The sequence below is a fragment of the Prionailurus viverrinus genome, chromosome E1, assembly GCF_022837055.1.
Source record: "Prionailurus viverrinus isolate Anna chromosome E1, UM_Priviv_1.0, whole genome shotgun sequence".
Taxonomy (NCBI): domain Eukaryota; kingdom Metazoa; phylum Chordata; class Mammalia; order Carnivora; family Felidae; genus Prionailurus; species Prionailurus viverrinus.
In genome coordinates, this window is record NC_062574.1 from 19,006,677 (window position 1) to 19,034,538 (window position 27,862).

At 44.5% G+C, this 27,862-nt stretch overlaps 1 long non-coding RNA gene across 1 annotated transcript in view; it reads left to right on the forward strand.

Annotated features, from left to right (window-relative positions):
- Positions 1 to 26,211, forward strand: part of LOC125151577 (uncharacterized) — a 52,853-nt gene extending 26,642 nt beyond the window's left edge. Inside the window, exons 3-4 of the long non-coding RNA XR_007146869.1 lie at positions 13,810 to 13,884; positions 25,830 to 26,211. This is a non-coding gene — a long non-coding RNA (uncharacterized LOC125151577). The remainder of the gene's footprint in view (positions 1 to 13,809; positions 13,885 to 25,829) is intronic.
- Positions 26,212 to 27,862: the final 1,651 nt, after the last annotated feature.

Below are 27,862 nucleotides of genomic sequence, written 5' to 3' on the forward strand. Positions count from 1 at the left end.
AAAAAAAAAACTCTCCGCTTCCAATACCCTGTCCTCTGGTAGGGGAGATGTTTGTGCAACAACTTTTATACTAATGGAGTCCCAGGGACAGACTCCTCTAGGTCCCCTACTCGAGCCTCCTCGCACTCCATGGCCAAACTTGTCTAACTAGCCCAGTGCTGCACACAGGTTCCAGCCAAGACGGCTTCAGCAGTGTTATTTTAAACCTCCCTAATTAATCTTCTCTAACATGTTAAAATATTAAGATCCTATTAGCAAAATTGATTTTGATAATCTAAACTTGAAATAAATACTTGGCTAGCAATACCTCTAATCTGAGTTTGCTGGATTTTTGAACGTTTTCCTCTGATTAAAAAAAAAAAAAACAGGGAAACAAACCAAAGAGTTAGAAATAAGGCACGCTATTATAATTTCTAGACTAAATTTGAGTGCTAAACCGAGTGTCCAAATACCAGATGTCAGTCGTCGGAAATATTCTCTTTTCCCACCGAAATTCAGTCTTCCCAATGTCTGAGCCAGTACTAATAGAAGATAGAAGAACTGTGCATCAATAGTGTCAGATTATTCAGGATTAGATTATGAGGAATTAATGTACCTGCTTGTCCAGTCAAGGGTCCATGGGTCCCTAGAATCAAAGGCTTATCCCTGGAGAAAACCTGAGCGTTGGTTTGAAGAAGAGCAGAGACTGAGGCTGCTCCCCTCAGCTTTTTCTCTTTCTCAGCCCCACCGCTATGTGCGGGTGGTTCGTGTGGGGTGTGTGTGTGTGTGTGTATGGGTGTGTGTGGTGTGTGTGTATGTGGTATGTGGGGTGTGTGTGTGGTGTGGGTGTGTGTGGTATGTATCTTCAAAGAGGAATCTGATGGCCCAGCTCAGATTTTCAAGCCATATTTTCAAGCCACAAGTCATAGGTCACTGACCAGGCCAGGAATTAGTTGCCTTTGGACCTGAGGTCTATCTCTGACCGTGTGGGTTATGGCTAGGGAACTCAGGGTCATACGGTATACCACGTGATCATTCAGGAGCGGCTAGATCTGGGAGCAGGAGTCCCCCAGAAGAGGATAGATGGGCAGACATGCTAAAATACCCTTTAGTATATCCTCCCCATCTGGGACTCAGGGGTCCACTCATGACTGCTAGGTTAATGTGTTGCTACCCAAGTCTCCTTGGTAGCAATAAGACCCAGGACCCAGTCCCTTGGGGGCATCTAGCTGATCCTGAGTCGCCATTGTCCCACCACCAACTGAGCCAGCCAGGCACCCCTGAATAGAGTTTATCAAAAAAATAAACTAAATATAAAATCAAAATAATTACTTTTCATATGTTTTCAAAATAATTTTACTTCTAAAATACTTAACACCACCTATCACAATTAAAAGGCAATATAAATATATTTTTTTAAAGACTTTATTTTTAAGTAACCTCTATACCCAACATGGGGCTTGAACTTACAACCCTGAGATCCAGAGTCACATGCTCTACCCACTGAGCCAGCCAGGCACCCTGGCAATGTAAATCTAGTAAATGAATATCAAACGTTAAATGGAAATTACTTAAGTAAAGCCAAAATGTTTGTTTTTGAAAATTCAACGTAATTTTGTTAACTATTTTTATTTTTTAAAAAATCTATGCATTTCTAGAATAACACCACGTAGTGCCTTTGAAAAGAAGCGATATTACAGTTCACTCATATTCCGTATACAGGTGTAGTTGAAGAGTTGAATTGTTTAGTATTGCAAAATCCTTCCCAGTCAGCATGCACAACTGTTTTGAGTGCTGTGCTATTTTGTTAATTTGTGGGTACCTCCAGGACCACAAATTAAAACGCAAAGAAGATGTAAGAAAATGGAATTCAGGGGCACCTGGGTGGCTCAGCTGGTTAAGCGTCTGACTTCGGCTCAGGTCATGATCTCATGGTTTGTGAGTTTGAGCCCCACGTCGGGCTCTGTGCTGACCGCTCAGAGCCTGGAGCCTGCTTCAGGTTCGGTGTCTCCCTCTCTCACTGTTCCTCCCCTGCCTGTGCTCTGTCTCTCAAAAATAAATAAACATTTAAAGAGTTAAAAAAAAAAAAAAAGGAAAATGGAGTTCAGCACTCCTGAGAAATGATAGCTCAATAGGCAGAAATCTTTTATATTCACACTGAGTCGTAGGAGGGAGGATTTGACAAATTAACAAGCTTCGTATCTCTCTTACCTAAATATTCTCCCTGCCCACCAGGATGCATCGTCTTTAATGCCAGCCCCTGCCCAGCTCACAGGCTGCAAGACATTGTTCTCAGCCACCTTTTGTATTGAGAACAAAGGACGAACGCACAGGGCCTTAACCGGCATTGGTGGATGTTGAGAATTACAGATTGCTCTCTGCCATGCTGAGCACCAGATCCTGGGTGATCCAGGCACTGGTTATGTTCTTCAGGTGACTCATATTATCAGGGAAGTCTGGGGGAGGGGGGGGGGAGATAAGGAAGGGCAACAATATCGTAGATATTGTTAGAATTGTTGGAATTCCTACAACACAGTAGCTCAGACGACTGAAATTTGCAAAACTTATGGATGATTTTGCTAAAGAAATCATGCTTCAGGCTATTGTAAGATCACTTAATTGTTGTATGGACAGAACTGATTTCACGTATATTTTCAAGTTTCAGTGTTAGCTTTAGATTTTAAAAATATGCTTATTTAGTAACATATTGGTATTATCAAGCATGATGACATTTACTTATTAATGTTCTAGAGTATGGCAAAACAAAATATTCTTGTTTATGCATTGGGATGGGGGAAACATAAAGATCTTACAGAGACCCACGTAGACCAGCTATGCTGCTCATCCCAGGGTGACACATTTCTTTTAAAAAATTTTTTTAAAACATTTTTAAAATTTATTTTTTTAAAGGTTTTATTTCAATTCCAGTTATTTATTTACTGGGTGAGTGAGAGAGAGAGAGAGAGAGAGAGAGAGAGAGAATGTGGGAGGGGCAGAGAGAGAGGGTGAGAGAGAGAAATCCCAAGCAGGGTCCGTGCTCTCAGCGCAGAGCCCGATACGGGGCTCAAACTCACGAAGCATGAGATCATGACCTGAGCTGAAATCAAGAGTCGGATGTTCAACCAACTGAGCCACCCAGGCGCCCTGACATTTCTCTTCTGATGGTCTTTTTGCTAGAGGTAGTTGGATTTTTTGTTATCTGATATACATACACAGACACAGACACACACATGCACACACTCCCTCTCTCCCTTCCTCCCTCCCTCTACCCTCAGTTTTCCAAATTATGCAATAACAGGAAGCAGAAATGACCAGAACTCACAATTCCAACTTTTGCTTAGCAAATTTACAGAAGGAAGTAAGAAAACAGGTGGGACCAGTCAAGGAACTGAGGCACACGAAGGTTAAGTGACTGTATTGGAAAGGACCATCAAGGGAAATACGAAGAAATCTTTTCTAGATTAACCCCCAAACCACTGTGATGCCTGTGGCAGCGTGGAATTCTGGAACTCTTCTTATGACTTAGTCCATATGTGTAACCACATGTGCCACTCCATTGCGGACTCTGCCTGATGTGTGGTTCTTGGCTTACCAACGGAAACCTCATCTTATCTAGATCTCTCTAGCAACGCCACTTCATTTGCATTTACTGGGAGCAGTCGATTATTCCCCCTGGATTTTGGTTACGAAACAGATGGAACTTTTCAAAGCTCAGAACAGCCACTCGGCACAGGGCTGACCCAAGGTCAGTGTTCTGGTTGCTGTGCATCCTCTCTGAAAGGTGTCTGCTATTTCTTCCACTCCTTAGATTATTTTGCTTATTAGAGTCTGGCGTTCCCAGGGGGATCTGAGGGCGAGTGAGAACAAAAGCAAACAAGATGGCCTGAAAAACATTCCCTGTGCTTTTGACCTTCGAGGGACCTGCTAGGAAATGGAAAGCCTTTTGCTCTGCTTCCTGAGACAACTGTAGCAAAAGGAATTTTCAGCTGGGTATTATTTTTGGGAAGCGTTCAGATTTCTCTGAGCTGATTTTTTCCCCCCCTAACAGAACAGGAGTAAAGAAATCCAAAGATTATCTTAACAAAAATAGAGGCAATGTTACTCTGTCTGTCTCCCTGTGTGCTGAAGCAATTAGGTTAGGATAGTGTACTTATGTGAGTAGGCCCTTTCTCTAGACATGTTCAGAACTCAAAATGTTATGAAGATCTTTAATGCTATGATTTAAACCTAAAGACCTTTTCTGTAAGTTAGGAAAGAAAAAGAAGTAAGAAATGATTAGTACTTTTGGATAAGATAGCGACTCCGAATGCTAACATCGAATTCCACCCCACCTTGTGCCCCCAGTTCCTGAAAGAAGGGAATAAAACACAGTAATGAGCATCAATGCCACATTTCAGAAATGTTGAGGGGTGCCTGGGTGGCTCTGTCAGTTAAGGGGCCAACTTCAGCTCAGGTCATGATCTCACGGTTCGTGGGTTCAAGCCTCACATCAGGCTCTGTGCCGACAGTGTGGAGCCTGCTTGGGATTCTCTCTGTCTCTCTCCCCCCACCTCTCTCTTTTTTATAAATAAATAAATAAATAAATAAATAAATAAATAAATAAAGGAATGTTGAAGAATTTTTACTGGACTATAGCAAGTAGTCCATCTTGAAGGAAGAGGTCCAGGATATCCTGACGTGCCTTCTCCCCAGGAAGCAGAGTTCTAGAAGAATTATAGGAGATCCTGGATCCCACTAATATGTTCTTTTTTTTTAATGTTTATTTATTTTGAGAGGGATGGAGAGAGAGAGCGTGAGCAAGAAGGGGCAGAGAGAGAGGGGAGAGAGGGAGTCCCAAGCAGGCTCTGCACTGCCAGCACAGAACCCAACATAGGACTCAATCCCATGGAGTGTGAGATCGTGACCTGAGCCAAAACCAAGAGTCAGACACTTAACCAACTGAGCCACCCAGGCGCCGCCCCACCCCCACCCCTACCCTCCACTCACTTAGGAAGAACATAAATGAAAGGTGAAAATAGACCTGGGTAATCACTACATTTGGAATCTCTTTTACCTTTAAAAAACAGTTGTACAGGAGGCCCATAGTTACAAGTGAGTCCCCTATGGGGAAGGGGAACCCTTTCTGAGAATAGGTACAGCAATAAAGGAGGCTATACCAGGGACTTGGGGCCCCCCAGGCTAGTCTCATGGGCCTCAGAGAAAGCTGGCCCAGGTGCATCATCAAACACTTGGGGTCACAGTGTCTGCTCATGAGCTGATAACCCTGAGCCCTTCCTTTTTCCCTGAGGTTAAGGGTCAAAGAGGCCTTGAAATTAAGATAGGAGAAGAGCATCTTAGCATCTGGTAGACAGGAGGAGATGGTGACAGGATCCCAAGAGAGTCATCATTTACCTTGTTTCAGGGCCTAATAAGATGCTTGTCTCTCAATTTTCAAAGGTGGAAAGGCAGAAAAAAACCAACAACACAGGAACCATTAAAATATTCTGTGACATGAAGAGAAGGGAACATAGCTCCCGAGGAAAACCTCTCTGTGGAATAAGAGTTGGGGAGGAAAAGAGGCCCCTGGGTGTCTCAGTCGGTTAAGCGTCCGATTTCGGCTCAGGTCATGATCTCACAGTTCATGAATTCGAGCCCCGTGTGGGGCTCTGTAACAGCTCAGAGCCTGGAACCTGCTTCACATTCTGGGTCTCCCTCTCTCTCTGCCCCTCCCCTGCTCACACTATGTCTCTCTCTCTCTCAAAAATAAATAAACATTGAAAACAAAGTAAAATAAATAAATAAAACAAAACAAACAACAACACACACACAAAACCCTATTATATTAAGAACTAGAAGACTGCTTTTTTTAACTATCCCAAACTAGTATCTTCAAAAATGCTTAGAGTATTCCCACTAATATTAGGTCAAAACTATCACCATTACTACTTAACATTGGTCCTCAAATTCCAGTTATTGCAAAGCAAGAAAAAGAAGTAAAGCGGGACTATTAGAAAGGTGTTGAATTTATCATTTGCACATCACATGATCATTTACATAAAAAACAAGTAAAGAGGTCAGTTATAAGTATATAAAAATCAATAGCTTTGAAGGGCACTGGGGTGGCTCCGTCGGTTAAGCGTCCCAATCTTAATTTCACCTCAGGTCATGATCTCATGGTTTGTGGGATTGAGCCCCATATCAGGCTCCAGAGCCTGCTTGGGATTCTCTTTCTCCCTCTGTCTCTGCCCCTCCCCTCTTCTCAAGCACACGCATACTCTCTCTCAAAATAAATACACTTAAAAAAATTAACAGCTTCAAAATGTTAGTTTAAAAAACCCAGATTACGTAAAATGGGTGTTATATAAATGTATTATATTAATAATAGCAACAAAAACATAAACAGAAAATGTCAAACCTTTAATGAAAGAGTATGCCTTGGGGGGAGGACTGGATATTGTCAAGAGGCTGTTCGCCTTGAATACATTTATAAATTTAATATAATTCCAATCAGAGTGACAAGGGGATTTTTATTTCGGAACTTGACAAGATCTCTGGAAAAATAACCAAATAAAACACATTGACAGTCACCAAGAGCTGGGCTTGCGTGGCAGATCTTAAAATGTGTCCTAAAGCCTCAGTGACCCAGGCAGACTTGCCCGGGCAGCTCTGAAAGGTCAGACAGATTCTTGTGTGTGACACTCAACACACAAGTGCACACTAAGAAATCAACATGAGAAGGTGAAGGTGCTCATTTTTTAAATGAGCAGTTCACAGAAGAAAGATTGCAATTGGCCAATAAACAAATAGTTTTTGATGCAAAATAAAGCAGGATGTCATTGTTACCTACCTAACTGGAAAACAGGAAAGACTGTTGGTGAGGATGACTGTTGGGGAGATGAACCTTCCTGGACACTGCTGGGGAAGTGACCATGCCTGCCTGGCATCCCTGCCTCGTCTTCCTTTTTTTTAAGTGTATTTTATTTATTTTGAGAAAGAGAGAGAGAGAGCCCTTGAGTGAGTGGGGGGAGGGACAGAGAAGGGGAGAGAGAGAGAGAGAGAGAGAGAGAGAGAGAGAATGAATCCGAAGCAGGCTCTGCACTGTCAGCACAGGACCCAACTCAGGGCTCCATCTCATGACCTGTGAGACCATGACCTGAGTCGAAATAAAGAGTCTGATGCTTAGCTGACGGAGCCACCCAGGCGCCCCCCCCCCTCTTCTTTTGATAATGGTACTCTGATATTTCCATAAGGAACCACCAACTTTCTCCCATAGTCCACATGCTTTAGGTGGGGCTGATCTCACTCACCCCACCTCCACCCCAGGGATAAGCAAAAGACTCAGGTCAGTAAAGGACATAACTTTTGCTTTAAACATCAAGAAAGAAAGCTTCCTTTCCACTGTGGTTGCTAAGGTGGTGGATTGTAGTTCAAGTTTACCTGGAGACAGTACTGCTCAGAGACAGAGCAAGACAATGTCCAGGCAGCATAGTTTGAGCCCCTGGATCCAGTCATTCCTGAAACAAGATGTGCCTTCCTCACCCCCAAGGTCCTAGCCATGTGGGCCAATGCCTTCCTTTTGCTGTTGTTACTCAGTTAGGTTCCACTTAGCTTTTTGTCACTTGTAACACTCTAATACACCTATCGATCCCGCAATTCCCTTTCTAGGAAATGGGCTAGGGAAATAATCAGATGTATGTTCAAAGTTTAATGTCTAACAGTATTTTATCACAGAGTTACTTATAAAAGCAAAAAATTAGAAACAACAGGACATTGATCAAATAAATTATAGTATATCTACAAGATAAAAGACACAACAATTAAAAATAATGATTTAGGAAGTTAGTTAAGGAAGTATTTTTAGGATATGTGCAGTCAGTAATTCTTTTCTTTGTGCTTATATGTTCATCTCCATTTTTTCTTAATGAGCAAATATTTCTATAATTAGGAGGGTAGAAACAAAAGTATGTATTTTTTTATTTTATTTTTAATTTTTTAAAATTTACATCCAAGTTAGTTAGCATATAGTGCAACAATGATTTCAGGAGTAGATTCCTTAGTGCCCCTTACCCATTTAGCCCATCCCCTCTCCCACAACCCTTTCAGTAACCCTCAGTTTGTTCTCCATATTTATGAGTCTCTTCTGTTTTGTCCCCCTCCCTGTTTTTATATTATTTTTGTTTCCCTTCCCTTAGGTTCATCTGTTTTTTCTCTTAAAGTCCTCATGTGAGTGAAGTCATAGGATGTCTTTCTCTGACTGACTAATTTCACTTAGCATAATACCCTCCAGTTCCATCCACGTAGTTGCAAGTGGCAAGATTTCATTCTTTTTGATTGCTGAGTAATACTCCATTGTATATATACACCACATCTTCTTTATCCATTCATCCATCAATGGACATTTGGGCTCTTTCCATACTTTGGCTATTGTTGATGGTGCTGCTATAAACATGGGGGTGCATGTGTCCCTTCGAAACAGCACACCTGTATCCCTTGGATAAATGCCTAGTAGTGCAGTTGCTGGGTTGTAGGGTAGTTCTATTTTTAGTTTTTTGAGGAACCTCCATACTGTTTTCCATTGTGGCTGCACCAGCTTGCTTTCCCAAAAGTATGTATGTTTTTAAAAATCCATGATTAGAGAAAATTATACATACCACTGATTTATCCATCTTTTTTTTTTCCTGTCATCATATCTTTTACTTCTACTCAATCTCCCCTGGTGATTTTATGTTTTTAATTCTTAAAATTTATTTATTTTTTTAAATGTTTATTTTTGAGAGAGAGAGAGAGAGAGAGGGAGGGAGAGAAGAAGAGGCAGAGATAAGGAGACAGAGGATCTGAAGCAGGCTCCCCACTGTCAGCCCAGAGCTGAATGCGGGGTTCGAACTCACAAACCGTGAGATCATGACCTGAGCTGAAGTGAGACGCTTAACCAAATGAGCCACCCAGGCGCCCCTCCCTGGTGATTTTTTAACCCACCTTACCAGGTAATATCGTTCTGAAGAATGGGGACTGTTATTTCTATGTTCAATGCAGTTGCTAGCCCATTGTGGACATTTAACAAAATAACATGTAATTGTACCTGGCAAGTACTCCCTTCAGGAATTTTGTTGTGATATTAGGGTCAAAGTGGTGAAGCAAAACCCATCCAAGACATCCAAGAAAGCTCAGGCCTTCCACCTCCCTTACCTCTCTTACCGAACTTCCCCTTCCCAGTGAAATGTTTATCTCGACCCAACACACCTGATTTTGTTTGTGTATATTCAGCCCCAGAGATTGGGTGGATGTGGACTGATAATGAGGGCAAGGTGTCCTCTACTCTTATCATTTTATTTATTTTTATCTCTATGAAAATCGGATGCTATACAATCCTGCTTTTTATCAGCAGCAACCTCAGTTGTGTCCAGAGGTTGTTGTCATGAGCATCCATGCCCAGTAAAGCCTGGGGGTCTCTCTTAGCAAAAGAACACTCTGAACTAGTTTCCTACAACCGTGCTATCCTCTATGGTAGCCACAAGCCACATATGGTACTTAAATTTAAATTAAGTAGGGGGTGCCTGGTTAGCGCGGTCAGTTAAGCAGTGGGCTTGATTTCAGCTCAGGTCATGATCCCAGGATCGAACCCCGCTTCAGGTTCTGTACTGGGCATGAAGCCTGCTTAAGATTCTCTCTCTTTCTTTCTCTCTGCCCCTCTCCCCTGCTTGCACTCTCTCTTTCTCTTTTAAACAAATAAATGAATAAATAAATTTAAATTAAGTAAAATAAAATAAAAATAAAAATTCAATCCCTCAGTCACACTAGCCACACTACCAGGGCTCCATAGCCACACCTAGCTGGGGATTCCATATGAGATGACTTAGACACAAAACATTTTAAGCATCCCAGAAAAATCCTGTGACAGTGTTGGTCTAGAAAATCCCTTATGCTCTCCCACCTAATGGAATTTAAAACAAAGGAAACTAGTTCTTAGGATACCATGTTAGCCATGAGCAGAGATTGTAAATATCCCTCTTCCGGGCAGGACAAGAGGGACATTCCTTTGTGTTAAACTTTCTGTACTCAACTGACTTTGGAGGCTTAGGGATCTTTATCAGAATTTGTTTTAGAAGGAAGACAAGAATTAAAAAAAAATCTTCTAAGTCAGAGAGGATTTTTTTTTTTTTTTTTTGCTAAGATTCTTTGCTCTTTTCCATTTTAATCCAGTCTATTTGGGGATCCCAAAAGTTGATTTGATGGATTAGCTTTCTGGAACAACAAGGGTCACACTATTTTCTCAGGCCCTCTGCCTACTGGTTACTTCTCCAGAGTGTCAACAAGCTCTTTTCTTGTTTATTGGATATTGTTTTTAACCACTGACAAAGATCAACAATTTAATAGGACTGCTGATGAAAGTTGTAAACCTCTATGGAGAGCAATTTGGTCTCTCTATCAAAGTTACAAATGCACATGGCCTTTGACCCAGGAATTCCCCTTCATGAATTTATCCCACAGACATACTCATGCAGCAAAAATGACATCTGTGCCAGGTTATTCACTGCTGCACTATTTAGAAACTTTGGAACAACCTACATGCCCATGAATAGGGATCTGCTTAAATATGCTATGTCATTCATATAACAGAATACTGTGAACATACATACCATACAAAAGGGTGGAAAAGCTCTTTATGTGCTAGCTGGGAACCATTTCAAAGATCTATTGTTAGGTGAAGAATAACACGCCATTATTTGTGTTTTTGAAAAGGTATAGAGTAGAGGAAGGATGTACAGAATATTTACGTGTGTGGAGAAGAGTGCCAAAAGCACTTTGCCAAACCTGATAACTTTGACTGACTTCATGGTCTAGCAAGGCCCTGGGGCCTGAAGAATGACAGGATTTTAATGGGACATCCCCTCACAAATATGAGGTTCTGAAGGTCCACCCCTCTCCGAGAGAGGAGGGAAATGGGGAGCTGTAGGGGGTGAGGGGTGAGAAGGAAACTTTAAGGACATGTACTGAGGTACCATTTCAGTGTTGTATCATGTGGATCAATTGTCGATTAGAAAATATATTTAAAGGGGCGCGTGGGTGGCTCAGTTGGTTAAGCATCCAACTCTTGATTTTGACTCAGGTCATGATCTCATGATTGGTGAGATCGAGCCCTGAGTCAGGCTCTGTGCTGACAGCGTAGAGCCTGCTTGAGAATCTCTGTCTCTCTTTCTCTCTGCCCCTCCCCTGCATGCGCGTGCTCTCTCTCTCTCTCTCTTCCAAAAAATAAGTGAACTTAAAAAATTAGGAAATATAATTTAAAATAGAAAAACATTGAGTTTTCCAAAAGACTCCCTCACCTTAAACCTTTCTTTCACAGTGTTTGTTAACTGATAAATTGGGAGTTAGAGGAATGGCTTTCACGTCTGGTAACATGACAGACTGGGTAACCCTACTGAGTCTCCCTCTGAGCACGGCTAATTATGACAGATGAGATATGAGATGTGTCTTCTTGAATGTATCTGTGATCTGGGAAGAAAGTAAACAATCCCTGGACAAGGACCAGAGAAGAGTGCCAAAGGCACTTTGCCAGACCTGATAACTTTGACTGACTTCATGGCCTAGCAAGGCCCTGGGGCCTGCAGAATGTCAAGATTTTAATGGGACATCCCCTCACAAATCCGAGGTTCTGAAGGCCCACCCCTCAGGCAAGAGATAAATTTAAAATACCACTCCCCCCCCCCACACACACACAACAAATAAAATACAACAAAACAAAATAAAATAGGGGCGCCTGGGTGGCTCAGTCGGTTGAGTGTCCGACTTCGGCTCAGGTCATGATCTCACAGTCTGTGAGTTCGAGCCCTGCATCGGGCTCTGTGCTGATGGCTCAGAGCCTGGAGCCTGCTTCCGATTCTGTGTCTCCCTCTCTCTCTGCCCCTTCCCTGCTCATGCTCTGTCTCTCTCTGTCTCAAAAATAAATAAAAACATTAAGAAAAAAAAAATTTAAAAACAAAATAAAATAAAATACCACCCTCACCTCCAGCAGTCTACAAAGAAGGTAGCCTTTTTCTTTTTTAATGTTTATTTATTTGAGAGAGAGAGAGAGAGATACAATGCAGGTGAGGAGCAGAGAGAGGGGGGGAGACACAGTATCCAAAATGGGCTCTGCACTGACAGCAGCGAGCCCAACCTGGGGCTCCAACTCATGAACCATGAAATCATAACCTGAGCCGAAGTTGGATGCTCAACGGGCTGAGCCACCCAGGTGCCCCAAAAGTAGCCTATCTTAAATCTTGGCACGGAGAATGGGGGGAACTCCTTCTCTACCTCCATCCACAAGAAATCTTAAACCCAAGCTGGTTCCACACAGGCTGCAGCCTGAACTTCAGAACCTCAAGGTGAGGATGTACAGTGGTCCCTGGAAGATAATGTTCTCTAGTGCCTGACAGAATCAAGCACAGACCCTTTCTGGAAGAACCCACTTTTCTTTGGACTCAAAGAATTTCTACAGAAAAGGGAGATGAAGGGGCTCCTGGGTGGCTCAGTTGGTTAAGCGTCTGACTTCGGCTCAGATCATGAGCTCGCAGTTTGTGAGTCTGAGCCCTGAGTTGGGCTCTGTGTTGATGGCTCAGAACCTGGAGCCTGCTTCAGATTCTGTGTCTCCCTCTCTGTCTGCCCCTCCCCTGCTGGCACTCTGTCTCTCTGTCTCTCTGTCTCTCTCTCTCTCTCTCTCTCTCTCTCTCTCAAAAATAAATAAACATTAAAAAAAATTTTTTTTAACAAAAGGGAGATGAAAATTGAGAAGATTAGTAAACACTCAAGGAAACAAGGCATCACAAACAGGAGCTCACAGAACCCAAATGTAGAATCCGACTTGCAAAATCACCGGATATTGAAATGATCAGAGCTGGAACATTCGAGAATAAAAGAGAGACTTCAAATCTGAGTAAAGAGCGAAGGGTTTTAAAAAAGAACCAGGGTTGGGGTGCCTGGGTGGCTCAGTTGGTTGAGCATCAGACTTCGGCTCAGGTCATGATCTCGCGGTTGTGAGTTCAAGCCCCCATCAGGCTCTGTGCTGACAGCTCAGAGCCTAGAGCCTGCTTCAGATTCTGTGTCTCCCTCTCTTTCTCTCTGCTCCTCCCCAGCTCGCGTTCACACACACACTCTCTCTCTCTCTAAAAAACAAAACAAAACAAAAAACAAAAACAAAAAAACATGTAAAAAAGAATCAGGGAAGCCTGGGTGGCTCAGTTGGTTAAGTCTCCAACTTCGGCTCCGGTCATGTCATGGCTGGTGGGTTCGAGTTCCTGGTTGGGCTCTCTATTGTCAGCGCGGAGCCAGTTCAGCTCTTTGATCCTTTGTCTCCCTCTCTCTGCCCTTCCCCCCTTGTGTGCTCTGTCTCTCTCTCTCTCTCTAAGCATTAAAAAAATTTTTTTTTCAGAGAGAACCAAAGAGAGCTCATAAAAGTAAAATATATTTACTTTACGTATGCGTGAATTCCAATGGAAGTTTGTTCTCACACAGCCAATGAAGCATGTGCTTGCCCACCAGAGCTCTGCGTGTGGCAAACACTATAAGCTGCCCACCCAACAGAACCCAGCTTTACCTGGGCATCAGCGGATCTTAGCTTCCTTCCGGGGAGCCACGCCTCCTCTCCAGCCCCAGGGCCTGAATCTTGATTGGTCAAACTCTAAACCAATCCCGGTTGTCTGTTCTTTTTGCCGGTGATTGATGGGCAAAGGGTTGTGAAGCCATTCTAGGCGTTAAGATACGAGGGGGAGTCGGCTGGGGGCTTTGGGAAAAGAAAGTAGCCTTCTCTGCCTCTGTAAAGAGATAAATGGAGAAACACAGCGCTTTTCTAACTCTAGCCATTGCTGTCTGCAGTGTGAAGCACGGAGCTACAGCAGCCATCTTAGGACCGTGTGGGGAGCTGGCCTAGGACAAACCAGTACTCTGAAGGTAAGGTGGCAAGAACCTGAGCCCTTAGTGACTCAATTTTGTTGGTCAATTAACTAACTGGAATCATCTGACCTCCAGAATTCTTGCTATACGAGATGATTCCTTTCACAGTTGTGTACGCCGCCGTTTTGAGTTGGGCTTTCAGTGATTTGCATCAGGAGGCTTCTCGAGGGACAGCCCACACTCTCACACTGCGACACACACCTGGGGCAGCAGATCAAACCCAAACAAGAGGAGCAGGGACTAAATTCACAACCAGTTGGCCGCTCCCCTGGATCTTCTAGAAAAACTGTGGTTGGCCTCTCCCCAACTTCCAGAGGACAAGGGTCCAGGGGCAGTGGGATGTGGTCTGGCACTTAGGAACTGAAGAAGAGTATCTGCTTTGCACCGAGAGTTCAGCTTTTGACGTCATTCGTGTAGTTACTCATTACAAGTGTGTAGACACTAGGTGGGATGTAAGGACAAACAGTGCTGTAGAACAAACAGGGTGCATCTTCTGGGGCCCCTCCCTTCCACGCTCACCAATCCCCTTGTTGGTGCCAACCCCACCCCTCTCCACAGGTACCGGTCCCTCTTGCAGACTCTTTGACAGGAGGTAGAATTCTGTACCATCTGAGAGTTTGTGTGTGGGCTGGATCAGGCCCAGCGTGGACCTTGCGCACTAAAAAATCAGAGTGAGCTCTTAAACAGCACCCTCCTGCTTTGGGGTGAACTCTATTCCCTAGCCTATTCCACACCCACTCGGAACCTAAAGAAGGGCTGGAGTCAGACTGTCCTACAGAAATCTATTGATTCATTCCAAGAGGAGCTCACCATGCCCTATTTAAACCTCTGTGGTTTTTTTAAAGTTTTTATTTAAATACCAGTTAGTAAACCTACAGTGTAATATTAGTTTCAGACGTACAATATAGTGATTCAACACTTCTATACATTACTCAGTACTCGTCACAACAAGTGCACTCCTTAATCCCGCCACCAATTTCACCCATCCCCCCATCCACTTCCCTTCTGGTAACCATCAGTTTATAGTTAAGAGTTTGTTTCTCTATAGTTAAGAGTTTGTTTCTTGGTTTGCCTCTCTCTCTGTCCCCCTCTCTTTTTTCCCCCTTATTCATTTTAAACCTCTATGATGTTGCACATTCTATTTACTCTCCTTGCTCACCTGCCGAGCTCATACTCACTCTTCAAGGCCAGCTGAAATATCATTTCCTCCATGAAGCCACCATAATTCCCAGTCTCTCTTCACACCATTATCCGTCCTTGACAAAAGAGATCACCTCTTTCTCCACACTCCCAGCATGCTTTGGACACATCTTTGTTCACTTGGTATTGAAAATCATTTGCTTGTGTGTGTGTATTTCTCTCTCACACATTGCTACTCTAATATGAGTATACATATGACTGAGAAAACCGTAATTTCAAAAAGATTAAAATAAGCCCTTTATGGGGCGCCTGGGTGGTGCAGTTGGTTAAGCGTCCGACTTCAGCCAGGTCACGATCTCGCGGTCCGTGAGTTCGAGCCCTGCGTCAGGCTCTGGGCTGATGGCTCGGAGCCTGGAGCCTGTTTCCGATTCTGTGTCTCCCTCTCTCTCTGCCCCTCCCCCGTTCATGCTCTGTCTCTCTCTGTCCCAAAAATAAATAAAAAACGTTGAAAAAAAAATAAAAAAAAAATAAGCCCTTTATGAGGATATATAACAAACTTCTACAATCAACAATAAAAATAACAAATACCCAATTAAAAATGTGCAAAGGACCTAAATCAACATTTCTCCAAAGGAGATATAAAAATGGCCAATTGCACATGAAAATATGCTCAATTATCATTAGTCATCAGCAAAACCACAATGAAATGCCACTTCATACTCACGAGGATGGAAAAAACTGATAATAACAAGTGTTGGTGAAGATGTGGAAGAACTGGAACCCTCACAAACAGCTGGTGGGAATGTAAAACAGGGTAGCCACTTGGAAAACAGTCTGGCATTCCTCCAAAAGTTAAACATAGAGTTACCACATGAATCAGCAATTCCACTCCTAGATACATACCTACTAGAAAGGCAAACATGTCTACACAAAAACCTGTACATGAATCTTCATAGCATCATTACTCATAATAGCCAAAAAGTAGAAACAGCCCAAATGTCCATCGACTAATGAATGGATCAACAAAATGTAGTATATCCATATGATGGAATATTATTTGGCAATAAAAAGGAATGAAGTATTGATTCATGCCACACCATAGATGAACCTTGAAAACATTATGCTTGGGGCTCTTGGGTGGCTCAGTCAGTTGAGAATCCAACTCTTGATCTCAGCTCAGGTCATGATCTCATGGTTCATGGGTTTCAGCCCTGCATCAGGTTCTGTGTTGGCAGTGCAGAGCCTGCTTGGGATTCTGTCTCTCCCTCTCTCTGCCCCTCCCCCTCTCATGCTCTGTCTCTCGAAATAAATAAATAAAAACTTAAAAAAATAAAATAAACCCACCACATTATGCTTAATTGAAAGTGGCCGATCACATGAAACACTTATTGTAGGATTCCTTTTCTTTTCTTTCTTTTCTTTTCTTTTTGTTTCTTTTTGTTTCTTTTTTTTTTTTTTTTTTTGGTATAGGATTCCAAATATCCAGAATAGTAAATCCATAGAGACAGGAAGTACATTAGTAGTTGCCTAGGACTGAAGAGGTGGGGGTGGGAACAGGACGGGGAGTGCTAACAGGCATAGTGTTTCTTTTTTGGGTGATGAAATTGTCCTAAAATTGATTGTAATGATGTTTGCACAACTCTTAAATATTGTAAAAACCATTGAACTGTACACTTTAAATGGGCATATGGGCGTATGTGCATGGTAAGTGAATTATATAATATCAATAAGGCTGTTTTATATATCACATATATACGTTAAAAACAAAGCAAAAAAACCTCCAAACAGAGCCAGCCTCCAGCCTTCTTCCTGTTTCCACAGCAGAGGTTTCTCTCCTGTTTGCCTTTAATCCATTTTATCTTCCTGTTGACTAGAATCCACCCAGCCAGCAAACTCATGTTTGCTCTGCGGTAACATCCCGAGGATGCACCAGGCCCAGGGCCTGACACTTCTCAGCAGTGCTTGCCAACTAGGTCAGTGTTAGGGAAGGCAAACAGCCCAGGCTGGCCCCGTGGCTATTTCAGAACATGACAACATGAGGGCGTGAGAAGCAGCCAGAGAGAGCCCCTCCACAGGCTTCCCCTGGATAGGACACAGGAGGCCTTTACTTCTGGTTGAGACTGCTTACTGACCCAGGAGGTAAAGCTGGATACCGAGGCCTGGGACTGGAAATAAGAAAGCACTTCTAGAGGACAGGGACCGACTCTGGGGAGTCATGACAGTGGAAAGGAAGGGAACAGAGGCTGAGCAAGCACTGTGCCATGAAGACTCCTAGCTGCCTTACACACTGATCGCGTTCAATCTTCCCAATGATGCTGTGAGGTGTGAGGGAGGGATTCTCATTACTCCTGTTTTACAAATGATGGGACTTAAGTTCAAAGAGGTGAAGTAACTTGCCTAAAGTTGCATAGCTAGAAGTGCTCGAGCTGGATTCTACTCTTTAAAAAAAAAAAAAAAAAAAAGATTCATAATAGCCTAACTATCCCACAGTAGTGGACTGGTTAAATTCATTATGCTTCATTTATACAGTGGGACAGTATGCAGATACTAAAAGAATTAGGCATGCATTAAATACTTATATGGAATGATCACTGATGACTTTAAAAAAAATTTTTTTTAAGTTTATTTATTTATTTTGGGAGAGACCGAGAGAACGTGGCAAGTGGAATAGTCTTTCCTGACCCCTCAGCTTATGGAGATTGTATGGTTTTCCTTTTTTTTTTTTTTTTTTAAATTTTTTTTTTCAACGTTTATTTATTTTGGGGACAGAGAGAGACAGAGCATGAACGGGGGAGGGGCAGAGAGAGAGGGAGACACAGAATCGGAAACTGGCTCCAGGCTCCAAGCCATCAGCCCAGAGCCTGACGCGGGGCTCGAACTCACGGACCGAGAGATCGTGACCTGGCTGAAGTTGGACGCTTAACCGACTGCGCCACCCAGGCGCCCCTGGTTTTCCTTTTTAAAAAAAAATTTTTAACGTTTATTTTTGAGAGAGAGAGAGAGAGAGACAGAGCGCGCGCGTGCGCATGAGTGGGGGAGGGGCAGAGAGAGAGGGAGACACAGAATCCAAAGCAGGCTCCAGGGTCTGAGCTGTCAGCACAGAGTCTGACGTGGGGCTCCAACTCACTAACTGTGAGATCATGACCTGAGCTGAAGTCTGACCCTTAACTGACTGAGCCACCCAGGTGCCCCAATATATATTTTTTGAGGCGGGGGGACAGAGAGAGAGAGACAGGGAGACTCGGAATCTGAAGCAAGAACCAGGCTCCAAGGTGTCAGCACAGAGCCTGATGCAGGGCTGAAACCCATGACCGGTGAGATCATGACCTGAGCTGAAGCTGGAGGCTTAACTGACTGAGCCACCCAGGCGACCCAGTATGGTTTCCCTTTCTTGCTCCAGGTTGGTTCCTTTCTCCGTAGGAAAGCAGATTATGTCAGCAATAGTCCAGTGCCTGCCTGTCTGGCACTCAAAGATAGTAGGTGCTTAATATGAGTTAGCCTTCCTTCCTCCTCCTCCCCACTTAAATGATCTCTCAACAAAGGTAGGGAGAAATGAGGCTTCCCTTCCTCCCGGAACATATGTAGACTTCATTTCTCCTTGAGATTGCTCAATTTCCCTTCCTGTGTTTGCAATTTCTCCAAGTATGTGACTTGCATTTGGCAACTCTTACCCTATGGCAATGGGAACAGTGGAGTTATGCCTCACCTACCACGTTATCCTGCCACAAAGTCAAACTGCACTCATTGGCCAGACCCACCTGCCCCCTATCTCTGCTGAGAGCTCTTCTCACCCTAGCCAGCTCTGGGACCTGTCCTGTCTTCTCTGGGCCCCAGTCCCATTAGATGGAGGACATTTCTCTCTTTTTTTTCCCCCTCACCACCTAGCATTTGAACCCCTTTCTTATGTCTGGAGGACCCTTGACTTTATGGTCTTATTAGGAGGAGGCACCCACCTCTCACTAGAGAAATGGAAAATGCTACCCTAGAGTTACCCTTATTCTCCTCTTTGCAACTAAGGCCAGGGCATGTGGTCTAGGCTTACCAGACAGAGGGGCCTGCACCAGACTTTGGTGGGTAGCTGGTGGTAGGGGGGCAACCAAGGGACCCCAGAGCATGTCCACGGCAGGTCTGGATTCCCAGCACAGCCTGGGCAGCAGAACTAGTTAAGACACACACAAGGGAAGTTCCTCCGTTTGGGGCTGTGTCCCTGGCAGCTCTGATCCCAGTCCTTGAGTCTCCTGGGAGCACTCATCCCCTTTTTGAGACTTCTTCTCTTAATTTAGTCACTCAGTTTCTGTGGCTTGTAGCAAGGAACTCGGACGGTTTTACAGTGACAGAGTCTCTGACCTGTCCCTCTGAGCCTGACTTTCTCATCAGTCCTCACTTTAAGCAAGAGAAAGGGGACATGGAGGCACATGGCTGGTTCCATTGGTTGAGCGGGCAACTCGTGATCTCGGGGCTGTGGGTTCAAGCCCCATGTTGGGTGTAGAGATTACTTAAAAATAAAATCTTAAAAAAGAGAGACAGAGAGGGGCGCCTGGGCGGCTCAGTCAGTTAAGCGTCCGACTTCAGCTCAGGTCATGATCTCATGGTCTGTGAGTTCGAGCCCCGAGTCAGGCTCTGTGCTGACAGCTTAGAGCCTGGAGCCTGTTTCGGATTCTGTGTCTCCCTCTCTCTGACCCTCCCCCATTCATGCTCTGTCTCTCTCTGTCTCAAAAATAAATAAACGTTAAAAAAAATATAAAAAAAAAAAGAGAGAGAGAAAGGGGATGCAGAATGCATCTCAGGAAAGGTGTTCGTGTGCTCACACTGTCCTTTTGCAGCCCTCCACCCGGCGTTGTGTGAAATATACTTGACTCAGAGTAGCAACCCTGTGCGTTAGTCTTCATTTTGTCAAAGCCACCCCAGTGACCTGAGGCGCATGGGGGCGGGGCTCTCATTCCTTTGGCCTTTGCCTCTGAGCGTCAAGATGGCAGTTTCAGCCATTACAGCCATGCACGAAGAAGGAATGCGGCTGTCCAGCTTCGAGAGGGCTAAGGCTTTCCAGAAATCCCTGGTGGGCTGGTGCTTTTTCAACATTGGCCAGAACCATGCCCCAGAACCCCCAGCCGCAAGGGAGGTGAGATGCCATGTCTTCCACAGAGGAGGAAACCAAGGGAAGTCAAGGTTGGAAGGGCAATGGGTCCAACCTACCATGTCTGCACAGGTTCTGAGAAGGAAGCATGCAGCGCCGTAGGGGCGGAAGTGGACACATCTAACTCTATCAGGGGTGCTGGGGGTGATGGGAAAGTGCTTCCCAGGCTAAAGGCCCAGCTTAGCAGCGTTCTAGGCAGAGCCAACCACAGGAAGCGCAGGGCCCGTGCTCCGGAAATGAGGCCCCATCGGTCAGAAGGGGTCAGATGCTCACGAGTTCGGTCTTCCTCAGCTATTTGCTGAATCGTCTGGGGTGCTTTGGAAATAGATTTCAAGGCATTCTCAGATTTACCTAATCGGAACCTCCAGGTGATGCCTGTGAGTGTGAGACAGTTGGCTCCAGTCTCAACCAGGGGTTCTAGAAGCATAGGTGCCAAAGCTAAAGCTGCCCACAGGGGCCCCACCCTGACCACAGAAGCAGAACAGGAGTCTAGCAATTAGGGAGCTGCGTGCTGAGGGATGGTCCTGGGGGCACTGCTAACCCATCAGTTTCCTGGGGCCAGGAATGAAGGAGGACCAGTTCTGCATGGTAAAAACAAACCCTGGAGAAATAGCCACAGAGTCTTCTAGATTCTCTCTGGGTGTGACTGAGGCTGTACCTTCTCAGGCTTTTGGCTCTTCTCAAAGCCAGTCCAGCCAGGCCCGTGCCCTTCCCAGGGGACCAGAAGGAACTGGAGGAAAGATGAATCATCAGAACAGAAGGTCTCACTCTCCTAGTTGGTGCTCACCCGCCCCTCAGGGCTTCCGCTACTGCTCGGCCCCTACCTCTGCAAACCCTAACTCCCCACCTCCCCTACCATGGAGTTAGTCCAAGAAAGGTGCAGCTGTAAGTTGCTGGATTTGAGGGAGGGGAGGCAGGGAGAGGCACCCGTGGTGCTGGTATCTACCCTCTGCACTGGTTTAGAGCTAATGCAGGACAGCCTGCTCCCAGCATCACTGGTTTTGCAGGGCAAAGCTTCATTTCTCTCGAGTCGGACATATGTCCTAAATCAAATGGAGTGACCTGTAGGACTCCGGGCTGGCCCTGGCGTTGGTAGCTAGAGAAGACATAGAAAAAAACATTGCACCAATTTGTAATGTGTAGCACTGGCCCTCAAAATGTGAAGTTGGGGGGCACCTGGGTGGCTCAGTCAGTTAAGGGTCGGACTTCAGCTCAGGTCCTTGAGTTCCAGCCCTGCGTTGGGCTCTGTGCTGACAGCTCAGAGCCTAGAGCCTTCAGGTTCTGTGTCTCCCTCTCTCTCTGCCCCTCCCCAGCTCGCACTCTTTCTGTCTCTCTCTCAAAAATAAAATGTTAAAAAAAAATGTAAAAAGTTAATTAAATTAAATTAAAAATTTTAATTTAAATTAAAAATTAAAAAAAATAATTAAAAAAAATTTTAATAAAAAAATGTGAAGTTGGGTGCATTTGTCTTGGGTCATCTTCCCATCTCCCCTTTCATTTTGTCAACATTTATTTGAGGTTTATTTGAGGACCTGCCCTCTGCCAGAGGCTGTGCTAGTCTGTCCTACCTCCTGCCCCCAGGAACAGAAACTTCCAGTCTGGAATAGACAGAGACTATTCATCATCCCTGTGATGATCCCTGACAGAGCTCATCATCCCTGTGATGAGCAGGGAGGTCCTGAGGCAGGATGGCCAGAGGAACCTCAAGGCTGCCCGTGCAACTGGAATAGGGTGAGCAAAGCAGAGAATTCTATGTAAGAAAAGAGACCGAGAAGAAGTTTAAGAGTACCAGCTTTGCAGTCATGCATGCTTGGGACCCACTATTTCCTAGCTGTCTACATTTAGGCAAATGGCTTAATCTCCCTACTGCTCATTCTCCTTATCTATAAGATGGGAAAAAACAGTGCATTCACGGTGCTGTACATGCTTCCTTAAAAATAAGTGGCAGCTATTATTAGGGTTATTATAAACACCCAAATACATGTTCAATATTCAGTATTACCACTTTCCTGGAGAGGTTTTCCAACAACATATGCTAGATTTTGTTCTTTTTTTTTTTCTTTTTTTTTTTTATTGTGGAAAAATATACATAACATCAACTTTATCATCTCAACTGTTTCTAAGTGTGCAGCTCAGCGGCGGTGAGCACAGTCCCATGTTGTCGTGCAAACATCACCATGATTTATCTCCACGGCTTCTTACATCCTAGAAAACTGAGACTCTGTGTCCCTGACACTGTGACTCCAACATCCCCCTCCCCAGCCCCTGGCCACCACCCTTCTATTTTCTGTCTCTGTGAATTTGACTATTCTAAGTACATCAGATAAATGGAAGCAGGTGATATTTGTCTTCTTGTGACTGGCTTCTTTCACTTCGCACCGATGTCCTCTAGGTTGTGGCATATCCCTCCTTTTTAAGACCGAATAATGTGCCATGGTACGTATACGCCACATTTTTGTTTATCCATTTAACCAAAGATGGACCTGGGACTGTTCTACCTGTTGGCTGTTATGAATAGTGCTGCTAGGAACGTGGGTGAGCGAGGATCTGTTTGAGTTTCTGCTTTCGATTCTTTCAGGAACATCCCCACAAATGGGATTGCTGGATCATGTGGTAGTTCTATTTTTAATTTTTTGAGGAACCTTCATACTGTTTTCCACAAAGGATGCACCATTTTACATTCCCACCACAGTGCATAAGGGCTCCAATTTCTTCACATCCTCACCAACACTTGATCTTTTCTTTTTTCTTTTCTTTTGTTTTTACTTTTGTTTTTACTTTTGTTTTTTCTTTTCTTTTCTCTTTCCTTTCCTTTGCTCCCTCCCTCCCTTCTTCCTTCCTTCCTTCGTTTCTTCCTGCTTTGGTTGCTGTCCTGCTGGGTGTGATGTGTCTTTTTTTTGACATTTTTTGACATGTATAAAAACATTTTAAATTACATTGACATTTGGGGCACCTGGGTGGTTCAATTGGTTAAGCGTCGGACTTCAACTCAGGTCACGATCTCGCAGTTTGTGGGTTCAAGCCCCGCATCGGGCTCGCTGCTGTCAGCACAGAGCCTGCTTCAGATCCTCTGTAACCCCTCTCTCTGCCCTTCCTCTTCCCTCTCAAAAATAAAAATAAACATTCATGAATAAAATAAGTTAAAATAAATCAATTACATCAACAGCAACATGTCTCCTGTGCTGTTTGGAATATGTGGGCACGATATACCAACAACCACAAATTGTACTCACTGCTTCCCCCATTCCTCGAGGTGGGGGCTTGCTGTCATTATTCCAGAGCTCCGTTACAGGCACCATAAATAAGGGCGGAGGAGTAAAGAGCTTGGCTGGGTGTAGGCAAGGCCATCGCCAGAGTCCGAATTAGGATCCAGTCATTTTCAGGTGGAAGCAGAAAGTTTCTCTTTGAATCAACACTTCCTCCCACTTTCTTTTCATTTGAGTCAACAGAAACCCTAAGAGTTTAAACCCTTTCCAGGGAGTTTTGAGCATAAGGAAGCCATCTTGCTTTCAGTTTTTGGTTTTGAACACTGGGAGGTCCCTCAGCGACTGGCCTGGGTCCTCGGAATGGTCTCTGGAATGTGGGCAGATCGTCACAGGTCCTGCTTCTGCCCATCCCCGCTCACCCCCCTGTCCCTGCCAGCAGTAAGGCCATATCCACCCTGAAGGGTTCTGTTCAGTCACGCCCCTGTGCAGCCCTCCTCTGGCCTTGTCAGGAGCCCACCCCCTGGCCTGCCCCTGCTTGCTGCACACCTTATCAGATAAGCACAGCACAGCCTAGCTTCTTTCTTCTGCAGGACACACACGGGTCTCTCTGCTCTCCTGGGTCCCCATGCTAGTGGCTCTCCTCAACCTGGGTACAGGCCGTGCCTGGAGGAATTTGACAGAGCAGGGGCAAAAATAGTCATGGCAATCAGACAATAGAGTGCTGCATAAAAGAAAAGTTAAGTGCCACGTTAGATAAAAAATCAAGGCCTAGGGGCCATGGGTGGAATGCTGGGAGGGGCAGTTCACCACTGAGCAGGGAGTTGGAGACCCAGCAGGAGCCTTGGCTCTGCAGGTGAGGGTTGGGAGGAGGAGAAGGCCACGGACGATCCCCCAGCCCCCACCCCTGCTCCATAGGAAGGCAAGGTCTCTAACTGCTGCTGATGGCCTGGCCAGGGGTATCCAGCTGGGCATCCAACCGCCTCGGCTGCACCTGTGAGGTGTCCGAGATGGGGATGGTGGTGCCAGTCAGCAGGCCAGGTGGCCAGTCGAGGCCTTACAGTTAAAGCACATAACAGGGACTTCGAACCTAGTTTGAGATAGTCAAGAAAAGGGCGTGGTGATTTTCTTCCGGGTTTGTTTGCCCTCAGAACACGGACTCCTCCCAAATAACAAATGACAACAATCCTGTCACCTACTGATCGCTTGGCGTGAAGCAGGTGCTCGGCTAAATTCTTTGCATGTACGATCTCATTTCATCTTCACATCAGTCTTTTGAGGTTTTCTCACTGTCTTCATTTTATAGATAAAGAAATGGAAGAGTTTATCTGTAGGGAGGTTAAGTAACTTTGCCAAGGTTCAAACGCAGGTCTGTCGTACTCAGAGCTCAAGCCTTTAACCACCAGACTCTGTCTATACTATGTTTTATTTCAACAGCTGGGATGGGTTTGACCTTTCTTTCATTCTCAGCTCCTCCGACTCAATCCATAGTTAATTAATTAATTAATTAATTAATTAAAGGTTTCATGCCCCGTATGGAGCCCAGTGCAGAGCTTGAACTCGCCACCGTGAAATCAAGACCTGAGCTGAGATCAAGAGCTGGACGCTTAACCCACGAAGCCACCAAGGCGCCCCCAACTCATCCATATTTAAACCAGTCACCTAGGGGCGCCTGGGTGGCGCAGTCGGTTAAGCGTCCGACTTCAGCCAGGTCAGGATCTCGCGGTCCGGGAGTTCGAGCCCCACGTCAGGCTCTGGGCTGATGGCTCGGAGCCTGGAGCCAGTTTCCGATTCTGTGTCTCCCTCTCTCTCTGCCCCTCCCCCGTTCATGCTCTGTCTCTCTCTGTCCCAAAAATAAATAAACGTTGAAAAAAAAAATTTAAAAAATAAATAAATAAATAAACCAGTCACCTAGTTTCTGCCTTAAAAAACCATGCTCCTCGTATTTAAATATTTATTAGAAGCCTCTATCTCTGTGATGGCATATTTCCCAAATAATTTTTGCAATGAAACCAGAGAGAGAGAGAGAGAAATATTGGTTAAACCCACTGTACAAAAAGTTTTCAAATTTTAACTATCTGAATGATGGATGTGTAACCTCATTGTGATAATCATGTCACGTATACATATGTCAATTCATTAAGTTATATGTCTTAAACTTTCACACTAATATGTCAATTATATCTCAAGAAAGCTGGGGGGAAAAATCCCTAAAAACAGCAACAACAAAAGAATTTTGCTGAGGTGAATATCTTTCAAAATCAGAAGGTCATTAAAGAGAGAGTTTTGATGAAATGGAATTTACTGTTTACATATACTCTTAGTATAACACTGCCCCTATCCCTTGGTATCACCTTCTGTTAGGTAAGTTACCTTTGCTCACCAGGCATTAGCCAGCGGGGAAATGGTCTGCATTTGACAAGGAAGCCCAATGCAGACATTGCATCTCTGCTTTAATCTTTCAGGAAAAATGTCTGCTTTTATGCCTGGCCTCACTATAAAAATCAGGTAAGTAACATGGAGAATAGGGGCTACCAAGAAACTACTCACACAGGCTAACTGGGATTACTGGAGACCACGGAGCTTTTGGTGACTTCTTCTGACCTCTGCTGGACACACATGGAATTGCATGGCCCTCACGTCCTTCAAAACAACCGGCGGAATTAGCGTTTTAGAGTTGAAGTTTACAGAGTGTCTCATCTAAATCTCTCACATCACAGATGAAGTAACTAAGGCCCCACGGATTTCTGAAACTCATTCAAGGCCACTCAGTGACACAGTGGCACATTGAGGACCAGCACCTAGAAATGTTTTATCTCCCAATAAGACATGGATATGCATCCACTGATGAACTTCGCTGGGACAATGTCCTTTGGATTATCTGTAGAGAACCACCATTATTAAAATGGTAACCGCTGGGGCGCCTGGGTGGCTCAGTCAATTAAGCATCCAACTTCAGCTCAGGTCATGATCTCACGGTTTGTGAGTTCGAGCCCAGAGTCGGGCTCTGCGCTGACAGCTCAGAGCCTGGAGCTGCTTCAGATTCTGTGTCACCCTCTCTCTCTGCCCCTCCCCTGCTCATGCTCTGTCTCTCTCTCTCTCAAAAATAAATAATAAAAACATTAAAAAAAAAAAAGAAATGGTGACAGCTGACACAGGCAATGTGGTTGATAACCAAGAATAAAAACTGGGATTATTTGAACAAGGACATAATTATTTTTATGTCTCATATCCCATAATCTCATAATAATTATCGTCAGTCACTGTTAGATGATACATGTAGAGTAATAGCGAAGAGATTCAGAGAACTCATTTTCACAAAAGGCCTTTCTTTCTTAGTTGCAAATTCCTCTTCCTGGTTATGGTTTGTTAAAATTAGTTGGCATTTCCAGAGGCAATTTCAACTGACTATAGGAGAGAAGATGGCACACTGTTAACAGAATCGCTCCTTTTTCTTTTTTTAACTTTATTCATTTATTTTGAGAGAGAGAGGGGGGGGGAGAGAGAGAGAGAGAGAGAGAGAGAGAGAGAGAGAGAGACCCAGTGGGGGAGGGGCCAAGAGAGTGGGGGACAGAGGATCCAAAGTGGGCTCAGTGGTGACCAGAGAGCCTGATGCGGGGCTTCATCTCATTCGCCAGGAGATCATGACCTGAGCCTCTGGGGAGTGCAATCCTTTCCCATTAGATATTACAGCAGAAGTCACAGTGCAGGGAGTATTGAGAATGAGCTAAGGGGACAGGATTCTGGAGCTTTGAAACCCTTTGGCCAGAGCAGTGCTGATCAGTTTTAGGATTTCTTTGCTCCTGTAAGGAAGATTTTGTTTTTGCAAAGTTTTGAAAAAAATTTTTAACGTTTATTTATTTGAGAGAGAGAGACAGAGCACAAGCCGGGGAGGGACAGAGAGAGAGAGGGAGACACAGAATCTGAAGCAGGCTCCAGGCTCTGAGCTGTCAGCACAGAGCCCCACACGAAATGGGGGTCATGACCTGAACTGGGGGTCATGACCTGAGCCGAAGTCAGACACTTAACTGACTGAGCCACCCTGTTTTTGCAAAGTTTTTTGTGACTGAAAAATTATTTTCAGGACACAGGCGTAGTCTCATTCCCTAATTTTACATAGGAGGAAACCGAGGCTCATGGAGGTGCAATGACTTACCACTAAGAAGCAGAGTCAAAAACAAAACGCAGGGACTTGGAGTGGTCAGGGGTCTTGGTTGTTAGCTACAGAAGCCAGTTCCGGATAACTCAAGCAAAGGCTCACAGGATCTGTCAGAATGGATGGGAACCTGAGGGTCAGACTTCAAAATAGCAGGAACCAAGAGTGTCTGGAGGGCCAAGAAGCTGAACAGAGTTCCCAGAAAGTCCAGAAATTGTCTCATAATCAGAGAAACCTATTCAAAATACCAATCATTGCCTCTCCTGGGCTGCAACCCGTGTGCCAACCTTCCACTCTCAGTCTTGCGTCACTTGTTCAAGATTCAAAGTCCCAGGAAAGAGT